Consider the following 14,679-nt stretch of genomic DNA (forward strand, 5'->3'; position numbering starts at 1 on the left):
CCGACGTGGGATTCGATCCCGGGTCTCCAGGATCACGCCCCGGGCCAAAGGCAGGCGCCAAACCGCTGCGCCACCCAGAGATCCCCTTGAGTCCGGGTTTCATTGAAGCATTTGACTTCCTGCTAATGTGCTATGACCACTCTTCCCTATTGCCCATTCATTTTCTCTCCTCTTATCTTTTGTCTGGACTGTCTTTCTCCACTTCATTTTCCTGGCTAATTTTCAGTCATCCCGGATCATCTTGGGTCTCCAAATGTCTAGAAAGGCATTCCTGGAGAAATGGATACTGCTTCTATGTGTACAATAACTCTCAATGTATATGTTTCTCATAGTCCTTGCTTTCTTGCATTTTATTCACTGACTTATTGATCTGCCTCTGCTTAAAACTGTAAGCTCTTTGGGGATTGCATAGTCCTCAGGTCAATGTGGAATTCCATTGGAAACATTTACTTTCTTTCCTGGGTGCCCAGGTGGCTTAGTCTGTTAAGAGTCTAGCTCGTGATTTCAGCTCAGGTCATGATCTCAGGGTCGTGAAATCCAGCTCCACACTGGGCTCCCCACTGCTTGAGACTCTCTCTCACCCCTCTCCCTCTGCCCCTTCCCCATGCTCTCTCTCTGAAATAAATAAATAAAACTTAAAAAAAAAAAGACCTCTCTTTCCTATTGTTATTTTCTATATTTCCACCAAATATCTACGTTTTATCTTTTGAATTATTATTTTTATCACAATTATTAATTAACTTTCAATTTTAATAAATGTATGCTTCAAGGGTGCTGGGATGGCTCAGTTAATCATCTGACTCTTGGTTTTGGCTCAGGTCATGCTTGAGCCCATGGGCCCTGGGATTGAGGCCTGTATGGTGCTCCACACTCAGTGAGGAGTCTTCTCAAAAGAATCTCTCCCTTTGCATCCCCCCAAAATAAATACATAAATCTTTAAAGAATAAATAAATGAATAAATTTATTTTTCAAACTGATATATGTTCTTTAAAACCAGGATTGGTGTTTGTGTGTGTATACCTATCACTGTGTATTGAATAATAAATTTCTTAGTCAATATTTCAAGTATTCTGGAGATTCAGAAAGAAAAATTACTGATTTCTTTCATCTTAGAGTCTAGCCCTGGTTACATTATTCATGTGAAAATAACAATAAGATAATTAAAAGCTAATTTATGCATTAATGGTAAGAAGTTCATAGGAGTACAGAAAGGAATCTTTGTAGTCAGTCCATCAGAGCCAAATTCAAATCATGTTACTTGCTAGACACCAGACATAGAGAACATTATATATAACCTCTTTCCCTCTGAGTTTCTTCATCTGTGAAATGGTTATAATTCTTATGACCTCCTCAGGATTTTATGAAGATTAAAATAAGACACTGCACATGAACCACTTAGCCTATTGGGCATTCAGGAAAAATAAGAGGCATTGAGTAGAAATCGTTATTCCTATAGAAGTTGGGGCTTTTTAATTTTTAAAATTAAAAAAAAATAAAAGTAAGAATTATTATGGATTACACATAGGGAAGAAAGGAACTTTGAAGGAGATTAACTCATGCAAATGAAAGCACTCGATAAGGAGACGGTAATTCTAGTAGAGTATGTAACTGGAGCAGAGGGAATTAATAAATGCAGTGAGGTAACCCAGATTGGGACATGCAAGAAAGCTGAACCGGAATGCTTAGATTTCATAAAGTTGGCAATTAGTCACCAGCATATTTTTTGGAGCTGAGAAATAAAATAATAAGATTTGAGGTGCTTGGGTGGTTCAGTTGTTAAGCGTCTGACTCCTGCTTTGTGCTCAGGTCATGATCTCAGGGTCATGAGCTCTAGCCTCATGGCAGACTCTGCACTCAGCTCAGAGTCTGCTTGTGCCTCTCCTTCCTCTCACTTGCATGTGCCATTTCTCTTTCTCTTTCTCTAAAAAAAAAAAAAAAAAAAAAAAAAAATCTTTTAAAAAAGATAGTAAAATACAAAAATTTAAGGTGAATTATCCTGGCAATATAAAGAAAGCTTGTGAATTCCTCAGTATAAAAGGAATAAAGCAGGCAAGAAAGAAACAAAGAAAGAAAGAAACAAAGAAAGAAGGAACAAAGAAAGAAAGATAAGGCATGAGTAATCGGTGCAGACTATTTTTTTAAGCAAGCAGCTATGCCATTCACCCCGAATCATGAGTCCTTTAATTCTGGGTTGTGACTTTGTGCTAAAGGGCAGACTGGTATGTTTCCTCCTTAACTGTGAAATTCTTCACTTTTATTGTTTCTCACTTGCACTTAAAACCCTGTAAATGTTGTATTATTACACTATTATGTAACACAATAGCTGTTATCTCTCACTTCTCTATGCTGATCTATGCAAGGCACCTTCTGTCAAATAAGTCAAGACCTCTTGCCAGATGAGAGTGATTCATCAAAACTGCTGAGCATTTTCATAATCATCATTCTCACAAGGTATTACAAAAGACCATTAGCAGCCTTTAATTTTCCAGGTTTGGTGCAGCATAACAACTTCAGTTTATGTTTCACTGCTTCTCTTTGTAAAGAAATCAATGATTTTCAAACTAAACTACTCATGACAAACATGTTAGATTCATTAGCATCTGCCCTGGTTGTCTGTGTGAAGGTTATATTGCAAACCTGATTTGCATTTTTATCTGCAAGGAGCACAAGGTTTGAATTGCCTAAATGTTTACTTAATTATTGCTCCCATTCTCTTCCACACCCATTCACCTCAAGCCCTCCACAAGCAGAAAGCAAGACTAATTAGTATCTAATTGATATTTTTTCAATACTGCAATAGAATCTCTCTCAATACAAAGAAAGTAATTTCATTATACACTGCAGAGAACACTTAATCAGTCATAATAGCAAATATGGGAGTATTTGTTAGGTTTTCAAAGTGATGTATTTTAAATAAGAAGCACCTGGTTGTCTCCACTAGATGTTACTTCTTAAATAGAAAGAGATTATAACTACTCATTTATTTTTTTCACACATTTCCTGGAATATTATTGTACTATCACTGAGCTAGACATTGTGGGTACAAAGTGATTAAGGTAAGATTTCCCTCAAGAAACCCATATCTGTGGGGCCAGCAGACTCAGAAAAACAAAATCATTTAGGTGTATGATAGATTTATACAGATTATCATGGAATCACAAAAAAGTCACTAATTCAGTCTAAACAGATCAAGGATAGATTCCTAGAGGAGATGACCATGAGCCAAAGAGAATGCAGCAAATTAGCCCTTAGCTTGATGGGGCAATAAGCACTGCAGACAGAAGGAATCACGAGCAGAGGTGGCACTGTGAGAAACATATTCCAGAGTTCTATTGCCGATATATATTTCATATTCATCAAATACATTCAAGTGCCATAGTAATTTTTCAACACACCTTTACCGAAAGAAAATTTTCCCAAATCTTTATACAAAAGACATTTAAGTGTTAAGTAAAATGAAAAAGAACATATTTTGCCGTTTAACATATGTTGCACATGAACAAATGTTGCAAATGTTTCACATAAACTTCACTCTGTTGTAAATAAATTTTCGTGTTCCCTGAAGGTCAAATAACATCTACTTCCCAACTCACTTTCCATACCCTGCATATCAGTGGACTCAGAACTTTACCAAAACTGAGTCAACAGTGAAGAACTGCACTGATTCTATGATACTGGAAAATAGGGGAAAACAAATTTGGAGAGTTGTGGTCATTACAGATCTGGATATACATGAAAAATAAATTGAAATTATTAGATTTGAGATATTTGACAATTGGTAGGCAAAGTATTTTCTGGTTGTACATATTTATCCCAATGAAGCTTAATGATTTTGTCTCTTCAGTGATATATCATTTGTTTGTTTTTAATTTTTTTCTAATAGTAAATGTAAGAATCACTAAAATCAACAAATTTCTTTAAAATCTCCAAAAAGGTAATTTCTTTAAAAAGAGCTCACCAGCCAAAGACCATCAAGAACATTCTTGAATTCATAGTTAGGCCTATTGAGATAGCAGCAGCACGAGAATATGAGAACCAGAGTTGTCTTGATAAGAGGAAGTTGTGAAGGCTTTTTTAGAGGATTGGGACCAGGCTGGATGATTCTAAAGGGGGTCTAAAGAAACCAAGGATACTTCTAGATTGAGTGCTGGCAGGAAGCAGGGACTATTAGGTTATTGGGCATCTTCTTAGATTTTTACCTAGAAGGTGAGAGGAAGCTTGGCTAATGTTACATAAAAGAAGTGTCAGAAAATGAAGACTGCATAGTCATTGTTTTGAATATGTAATGTCTTTGTATTTTTCTTATTTTAGAAATAAAATTTAGAAAATAAATTTTAGAAAAAAATTTCTTTTTTTTTCTTCAGAAAGTGGTCACAGGGAGGTCTTGTTTCATCTTTGTGTATATTCTGTGAGTGTTGTTTGTAACAGACTAGCTACTTGCTACTCATATGTTCTGCTATAGAATTGCATTGAGAAGTTGAACTAGAATAATTAGCTCATGTATTTTGACCGCAAGACTTTAATCATGTTTTGTGACAATGCCTGCACAATAGCATTTAAGTCTCTGGACAGAATGTATTGGCCAATTGCAATACAGGCAATCTCCATTTGCAAAATAATCATGAGTCCTAATAAACTCTGAAAGCAGAAACATAGAATAACAAATACAGACCAGGAAAGCATAACTCAAAGAAGAGCTAGACGTCTTCTAGAAAGCCAAGTGCTCATTTTCATTACACTATTCATTTATTGTTCTACTTGATTATTGTTTTTCATTTATAGGTACAACAGGAAGTGTTTGCTATAGCACAGGTTCCTATTGACTAGCCAAGAAAAATGTAGTGCCCAAGAGACAATCTAAAACAACACCAGTTCTTGGATTTAAACTACTTGGTTGAGCCTCCAAAGCAGACTTACAGTCATTTGTGATTAAAAACAGGTCAGAAACAAAATTCGGAAGTCTTTTTTAGTTATGTTATTCCACAATTGGATCGCAGCTCACACTGCAGCCATGAAGGAGCAGATTATTATTCCTTAAGGGAGCTCTCCTAAATTAAGCACACTTGCCTTGCAGAGTTCCCTGCATATGCTATACCCTGTAGATGAGTATGATATGGGCAATGGGTATTTTGAGCAAAAGCAAGGCTATGCAAAAAATTCTTCAATGATAGCCCCACCAAAATTGTATTTTTGACACTGGAAAGGTGTGTTGGAATTTCCCAGTTGAGGGACAATAAAACAATTTTTTGTTTTTTGCTACTGTTGAAACAGTAGCTCTCTGGCAAGGACAAGCCTCAAATCAAACTATCATGAAAATGATCTAACAATGACTAGATCATATTTATGGTTCATTCCCGAGGGAAGCAGGTTTGGTTAATAGTGGTTTTTAGAGTGGTCATAAGCTAAGACAGTGCTTTGATTGACATTCCACTTTTATGATGTCTACCAATGTAACAGCAAGTCATCTAAAATTCGTTTTAATTGGTTTGTTCTATTTTAACGCGAAATCCTATAGAGGTCAGGAAGCCTCTTTTGCCAAATAATTCAAAATGACCAAGGCTCACCCCAAAAGCATACCTACCATCTGTATAAATGCTTGCGTTTTATCTTTTAATAGCTGGAAAGCTTGGGTTAGGATGAGCAATTTAGTCGGTTGAGTTGATCTAACTTTTGGGAAACATTTGTGATTTAATGGAGAATTTATGTCTAATACTGTAGTCAGCCTTACACCTGTTTGGTATGAATCATTGACACAAAACATTAAAGCAGAGTTATTCAAAGGAGTTTTTATAAGGTTTGTAATGAGCATGAATATTTCCCTAATGGAATCAGTGGGTTCAGGGTGTTACACTGATTGATAACAATGTGAGGAAAGTGACAAGGAAGACATTAGCAAATCTCCAGAGACTTTAATTTATCCTGTGCAGTTATTGTGTATGTCCATGATTGACAAGAGTATTTCTCAATTGTTTTGTTCATTTAAAAATTGATTTGTTGATCGTTATTAAGTCAGTCCACACATAAGTGGACTAAGTATGATTCTTTTACCCTAAGAAGTATGCAGCCATTAAATCATACTCATATTAATATGTTTTAATTATTTGTAATTAACCTAGAATGTCTTCACTTCTTTTTTTGGCATATCCTTTTTTTTTTTCTTTTTTTTTTTTTCTGCAGATTTGATAAACAAAGGAGCTCTCACAGTGAAGAGATAATTAAAATCTAAAAGATGTCAAACAAACCAAACTATTCCCATTAATATTTTTCTCTTAAGGTGAAGAAATAAATCTTTGCTTTACCTGTGGCCATAGAATCTTAACAGTTTTATTAATCTGCATTTGATTTCTGAATTTGGGAAAAGCAAAATCAAAGAGAATTTTCAGAAGGGACTAGATATGAACATATACAATATTTATATGTAAGAAATAGTTATGGAACTATTTTTAAACTGAGCAATGAACATCAAGGGTTGTTAGAAACCTTTAATATTTTCTTTCTAAAAACCAAGGACTTAAAAAATCGATTTAATTAAGTTATGGCCAAACATCCCAGAGAAAGTTAAGGTTTCATTATTTTATGAAATGTTGTATTTTTTTATATTTGTAAGTTTTTAAATATTATCTTAAGATAACTTGATATATATCTCTTGTGAATATAAACACCATATTGTCTTTGTTATATAATTATATAAAATAATGTAACATAAAATACTTAATGTAAATTATTACAAGTAAATAATAACTTTAAAGATCATAACTTAGCTTAATATAGAACTATCAGCATATTAAATAAAATAATATAGATACATAATATTAGATATGGGATCTTAAACTATAAAAGTTCTCTTGAAAACTATATAAACCATGCTTATTGTTATCAACATATTTTCATATATGTTTTAGTGACATACCCCATCCAGGCTAAATCATCTATATTAGCACTGTTTGACAAACAAAATTGATTTCTTCTGGTCGGTCACATAGAAAACAGGAAGACAGAAAAGTAAAGACTGTCCAGTTGTTTTTCTTTAAAAGCACATGTCATATAACTTTTACAAATTCCAAGGTGGGAAAACACATATATATATAAAATATATATATATATATAGAAAAGGACTTAAAACATTCTTTTAATTTTTACTGCTCTATAATCCTATAAATATAAGAGGCAGGGAGATAAAAACTATAGCTCATGACCAGTGTCACTAGAGATTGTCTAGGAGATTAAAGATTGAAGAAAACAGAGTTATTCTAAATGATTTGAAGAGAGCACCAAAGGGAAGAGGTGTTTGTGGAAGAGCAATGATAAGAAGAAAGACTGACTGCTCTTGTTCTAGTAATGATAAATCAGAGGGGATGGGTAGATATTTCGATGGGAAGTCACCATGCAGTAAATGTAAAACTCACACTTTAAATTTGGTCTTTGCTATTTTTTTAGCCTAGAGATTGTACTGTATACTGTTGTTGAAAGGAGGAGGCTCACTCAATATCTAAAAAGGAAAAGCTGAACTTCAGTGTACAGGACACATTACTAACAAATCAATCTGCTGTTAAGGTTTGAAGAAGCATGGGATCAGGACTTGGTACTCTTTTAGAAGCAGGTATGTCTAGAGAATTTGAACCTCACTCAAGGAAGAATGTTTAATGGGGTTTAGATATTGCTGGTTGATTTCAATGGCTTTCAGAAGTTGGTTATTAATGAATGTTGTCATCGATTAGTGTTATTGACTGAATTGTGCCTCCTTCCTCCCCCAAATTCATATATTGAAGCCCTAATCCCTATTGTTACTGTATTTGGAGATAAGGCCTTTAAAGAGGTAATTAAGCTTATGAGCTCATTAAGAGTGAGGCCCTAAACCAGTAAGACTGATGTCTTTATAAGAAGAGGAGGAGATACCAGGACTATGTATGCAGAGAGAAAACGCCTTGTGAGGAAACAGTGAAACAATGGCCATCTGCTAACCCTGCCTGCACCTCAATCTTAGACTTATAGTCTGCAGAACAATGAGAAAATGAAGTTATGTTATTTAAGCCATGTTGTTTGTAGTGTTGTTATCATGACAGCTAGAGCTATCACAATATAATCAAGTTGCCCTTAAAAAAAAAATCAAGTTGGCCTTAAAAAGGTTTTCATGGTTATTCATTATTATGGGCAAAGAATACTGAGCCTTTTCTAACTACATGTATATGTCCACCCCTCCCCCCCTTATCACTCATTCCTGTAGGAGAGGCCATTATCAATTGTCCCAATGCTCAATTGTGTGTTGATTCTTCATGAAGACCTGATTCTTCTTCAGAAAATCTCTTCATATTGAGGTCCTTTGGAGTTTTATCAATATTATTTCATCCTCTTTTAATTTATAATCATTTGTTGAATTCTGTGTTGTCTAGAGACATTCAAGATTCTAGACAACAGACATGTGAGACAAATGAAAATAGTAGAAAGCATTCTAGAAAAGTGAAGAATGCACTCCACTGCCATGACCTATTGTTGTCCAGACCTGACCAAGAAAACAAGTCTTTATGGTTCCAAGTCTATCTTAATTAGGCAAGTTACCTTCCTTTTAGATTGTGATGTTTTTCTAAAATGTTAGTCATTAGCAGTGGTGTAGGCTCTCTCTTGGCAAACCAAAACAAAACAAAACACCGGAGTGCATTTTGTATTCTACAGCTAATTGCCTAAATCGCGAAGTACCCGGGGTATTGGATATAAAAATATACTTAAACTGATAAGGAGAAAAGGCATAATCAAAAGGATAAAGAAAACAAAACATGCAAATGAGATCGAGAAATTCGTCCTCAGGTTTCTAGAATTTTCTTCTAATAGTGTTGGACAGATGCTGTTTACGTTGTGCAGTAGGCTACTTGTTTGGAAGTCTTACATCTGCATTCAACTCACATTAAACGAAAAGGAAAAGATTATATCATTTCTTATATCATTAATATAGAAGACTAGTATATAAACAAAAAATATCACCTTAATGATTTAAAAATGACGTATGCATCTCAAAAGTTGAATTTTGCCAGTTAAGTTCAAAAGTCTGTATGTCAGGAGATCAAATCATAAACCAGGTTATTACTCAGTAGGTCAAGAGTGAGATTTTTTTAAGGAATTTTTTTCCATGAGAAACATGGAAGGGCAATAAGTATTCTACTTTAATCATATTTTTTTTCTCTACATGCCCTTTCAAATGGAATGTTAAAAATAATTTTGCCAGTTCTGGCTCTCATGATTCTATTCCTTCTAATCTATGCTGCACCTTTTCGCTCTTCTTTGTGTTCACCAGTGCTAATCTGTATGGCTTGTTACCCTCTGGCTTGTAGCCAATTCTCCAGCTCAGGACATTGACCGAGGTTTCAAGACCGAGAAAATCATATTCAGGTATTTATTTCCTCCAGTTCACTTGTTACAGGGGAAGGACCTTCTGGCCATTTTAGATTCATAGTTTAACTAACTGTCAGGTATGTGGGTCCCTCTATTGGCCAAAGGTGAATTACCAGGCACATTGGAATGTTCTGTACAATCAGAGCAATGACTGTGTTCAGAACCCAGGAAATTGACCAGAGTGCTACTTATGACTGGTCTGGTTGTGGTAAACCATGATAATCCAATAATTACTACAGGAATTATTACTAAAATCTCAAGTTTCCACAAAAGCAATGGTTCACTCAGGTTCTTAAAGACCCCCTGACCAGCCAAGCTGCCTGCACAATGTATGAGGGCATGTCCTTAGGCTTTTGGAATGGCTCCTGAAATGAGGAGAAACAGCCACCTCTTATTTACTTATTTTTCCTTCTTTGTTTCACAGTATCTTGTATGAAGAACATTAGCAGCTCACCTCTGAGATTCCATGTGTATTACTGATCAAATGGCTGCTAACTCTTGACAACAGAGATACTGAAGAAATTTGTGTATCTTTTACTCATAAAAAAGCAAAATTATATACCAAGGGACAAACGGGGTACATTGTGCCCCCTCTGTTAGGTTTCTCTTTAGAATCACTCTCTAATTTTGTTTTCTATGTATAGTATCTGGGATATGTGCATAAGATTAAAATTGGCTATTTCAGTCTTCTGGCTCCAGTTAAGCAGTCACTCAAGACAGCCTTCTTTGTCTCAAATTGAGGTAATTCCCCCCTCCCTTTGTGTTTCAGGGACTGAGGTCGTAGTGGAACACAATTATTACTACTTCTGGTATTCTCTCCCTTGTAATTTCATTATGCATGATCCAGATCATACCCTTGTACATAGTCTTTTAAATAAACAATTAGTGCATTATGTGAAATAAGCTTTCCTTTTTTTTTTTTCCTTCTAGGGAGGGCCCTGTTTGCTAAGCTCCCCAATATTTGCAAGAATGCTAACTTGGTAATATTATCCAGTATTGTTTTAGCTGTAAGCCACTATAAAGATTTAGGAAGACAGTTTAATCATAAGTATTAAAAAACCTCAAAAGTTATTAGTTCAAGTAAGCTAACCTGTAGCATTAAAAGGTTCTCTCAACTTATAGTAGCTTCTCTCTCTCTCTAAAGTAAATACATAAATATTTTTAAAAAGGGGTGAGGTGCCTGGTCAGCAACAGTCAGTTGAGCACCATGAACACTTGATTTCACTGAGGTTGTGAGATGGAGCTCCCGATGGGATACACACTCAGCAGCAGAGTCTGCTTGAGATTCTTTCTCCCTCTCCCTTGGTCCCTCCCACTAGTGCTCTCTCTATATTTAAAATAAATAAATAAATAAATCTTTAAAAACTAAATAAATAAACTTAAGGTAGCTTAACGAACGAAAGTCTGTTTCTCAAATAACAGTCCTGGACAGGTTTGCAGTCATTAGAACACTTTTTTTATTTTTTTGCCACATAATCATTAAGAAGGTAAGGCTAAAAAAAAAAAAAAAAAAAAAAAAAAAAAAAAGAAGGTAAGGCTATAGCAGGTATTACATTTAACAAATGTTTCCAAGGGCATCTTGCCAGTCTTCCAAGATGGAAGAAAAACACAGAGGATCATATCAAGAGATTTTATTAGGAAGATTTGTAAGTGATGCCCATTACATCTGCTAACAGTTGATTGGAGAAAAATTAGCCACAGGGATGGCTAATTAAGGATGGTGGGAAAATAATCTAGTGCTGTCCTCAGTAAATGGGAGAACATATATCAGTTTTAAAAACAGGAAGGCTTGTCCAATTCGAGAAAGTGTCTGAAAAAATATTTGGATTACACAAATATGGATGTACAAGGTTATATATCATGTTGTAATTTTTATAAAAGAAGATTGGAGACAACTGATGATTGATTAAAAGACTATAGCTCTTGCATTGATAAGTTATGAAACCATTTAAATTTGTGATCTTAAATATCTTAAAATTTAACATATGTAAAATATATTTAATATATTAAATTATTAATATAATTAATATTAAAATAAATAATTTTAAAATTTATTTAAATCTCAAAATTTAAGATATTTAAGCACATGGCTTGCGGCTATATGTTTGTATATTCTGATTTTTAAAACACTTGGTATGTATATTTATTTAAAGGTGGTAAAGAAAAACTATGAACTGCGGTGATCTCTGTGTGTGGGTTTTTGTATTTCTTTAAATGCTTCTATGTTTCTAAATGGATCTACAATAATTACGTGTAATTTTTATAATCAAAATAAAAGGTACAAAATTATTTAGAATAGTTATAGAAGCATGTCATTTGAACTACTTTAAATACAAATAGGTAGCAAATTATTTTTACAATGAAAAGTATATTTCCCCATTCTCACTTGTTGGAAAAAGGGAACAGATTTTCCTCCCACATGTGAGAAAAAAATCACCTAGAGAAAGAGGCAAAACATGAGACACTTTAGTGCAAACCGAGACTTTTTCAGAATCATGTCAGGTTCTGAAAACAGAAGTTTATAATAGAAACTGTTTAGTAACATTAATCATAGCATTTGGTACCATCTTGCCCATAATGTCTAAACATTTAGTTAAAACTCTTGTTAGGGTTATAAAAGCACTTACATACAGAGTGTTTATTGAATTTCATATTGAAATATCAAAATATTTTTGGTTTTTAAATATCCAATTATTAAGGGATTTTAATGATATAGAGATGTCAATATTTATATTAAAACTATATCTCAAATAAAACAGCTTGATCATAAAAATATGGAGGTGTCTTAAAAGTTGTGAAAATTCTTTTTTTTTTTTTTTTTTTTTTAGATATGGCATACATCCCTTTCAAACTGTATGGACTAATTTTCTAAGCAGGGATAAAAGTTCAGTTTTCACTTTTAGACTTTATGACAGAATTTCTTAAATAGCCAAGTTAAATTATTTTGGTTTCCCCTCAGAGTTGAAGAAATATTCAAGGTCAAAAGAGAAAGAACTAAGTAGATGTGTGTGTCTATGTGTATATCTGTATGTATATACATTAACATTGCAAAGAAGCAAAATTCAAAAAAAAAAAAAAAGAAGAAGAAGCAAAATTCAACCAAATAAATTTGAAGATCTAATTGTCTTTTGTTAGTGGTTTTGAATTGGGCACCATCCCACCTAGCAAATAGAAAGGATCTCCATCCACTGAGCTGTACAAAATGGAAGCCTTCTATATGTAGAAGTGGGGAAAGAATGGATTATTTCAGGAAGGTCACCTTCCTTTAGGTAATGGAAAGGACCCATCAGTTTATCTCACTAGTGCTGACCAGAAAATTCCAGACTGACTATGTAAGGTTGGATTCCTGGGAGGGGCTGAAAATGCAATTGGGTTAGGTGTTAAGTCTTGATTTATCAACTTAGGGCTTAGCACATGTGACTCCATTGTGAGCCTGTTGCTTCTTTAAAAAAACAAAAGCAAAAACAAAACATGTCCATATACATGCAAAGTAATGACTATTGCTGGTAACTGAATGTCATACCCTACCGATTGCCACAGGGGTGATATTGACTGATATATTAAGCATAACCTTATTTCTTAATCAACTAACTACTAGCACATGACTCTAATACTCAAGAATGCCATCATCATAAAATTATAAGGAAGTTAAAAAAATATAAGGAAGTTTGTTTAAATAGCAGTCTCTTCCAACTTCATCTTCAGCCCTAAGAGGAGAGACTAATAATACTTTTTCCCACCATAAACACATTACTATATGTCACAAGTAGGTAAGGATTTCACTGTTATAGCATTATGACACCAAAAAGTTTAAAAATTATTAATTCATACAATAAAATTACAGTCTATGTTCTTTTTTTCCAGAATATCAAAAATTTAGTTTTGCTCTTTTGTTGTCGTTGTTTTGGATGTTTGAATCAAGATCCAAATATGGCCGTTTTTAAATTTATTACAGTCTCTCCCTCAGTTTATCTTTTTATGCCAATTATAGTTGACTTTTGAACAGCATTGAGGTTAAGTGGGGCCAACCCCTGTGCAGTTGAAAATTTGTGTATAATTTTAGACTCCCCCCAAATTTAAGTACTAATAGCCTACTGTTGACTGTCAGTCTTACTGATAACATAAATAGTTGATTAAAACATATTGTGTATGTTGTATATACTATACACTGTATTCTTTTTTTAAAATAATTTTTTATTTATTTATGATAGTCACACAGAGAGAGAGAGAGAGAGAGAGAGAGAGAGAGAGAGGTAGAGACACAGGCAGAGGGAGAAGCAGGCTCCATGCAGGGAGCCCGACGTGGGATTCGATCCCGGGTCTCCAGGATCGCGCCCTGGGCCAAAGGCAGGTGCCAAACCGCTGTGCCACCCAGGGATCCCTATATACTGTATTCTTACAAGAAAGTATGTTAGAGAAAAAATAGTTTTTTCAAGTCTTTATTCCAGTTAGTTAACATACAGTGTAATATTAATTTCAGGTGTACAATATAATGATTCAACACTTCCATACAATGCCCGGTGCTCATCCCAAGTGCATTCCTTAATCCCCATCACCTATTTCACCCAGTCCCCACCCACCCACACTGCGCCTCTGGTAACCAACAGATTTCTATAGTCAAGGGTTTGTTTTTTGGTTTGTCTCTATCTCTCCGAAAAGAAAATATTCTTAAGAAAATCTTAAGAAAGAGAAAATACATTTACAGTATTATACGGCATTGTGTGTGTGTGTATATATATATATATATATATATATATATATATATATATATATACCTATAAGTGGACCTGAATGGCCAAGCCTGTGTTGTTCAAGGGTCAACTATTTAAATTCATTATTTAAATTATTTAAATATGGTCACTTGTGTATAGAATTTTCCCCATTCTGGATTTAGGTTATTTCATTCTCATAGTGTCATTTAAGATATTGTTATATGGCCTAAGTTTTCTGTAAATGGGAAGTTAGATTCTGACATTTGATAAATTTCAGTAAGGTCATTTTGAGTTACTCAGATAAGGAAAAATGCGTTTACTAATTGAGTTAACTAATTACCTTACAGGAGTGAACTGTAATAGAAATGGAAACTCGATGAATATTCTTTGAAAATTTTCAAATGGAATATGGATTGATGGGAAGAGACATATTTTATTTCTGATTTACTTAACTGGGGATTCAGTAATTGCCTGCACAGAGCACAAGTAAATGAATATAAATTAGTGTGGCTTCCCCATCCTCCTCTTTCTCTCTAGGGACGTACTACACGCAGATTATGTGTTGTTAGAGTTGAAAACACAG

The sequence above is a fragment of the Canis lupus genome, chromosome 4 (assembly GCF_003254725.2).
Source record: "Canis lupus dingo isolate Sandy chromosome 4, ASM325472v2, whole genome shotgun sequence".
Taxonomy (NCBI): Eukaryota; Metazoa; Chordata; class Mammalia; order Carnivora; family Canidae; genus Canis; species Canis lupus.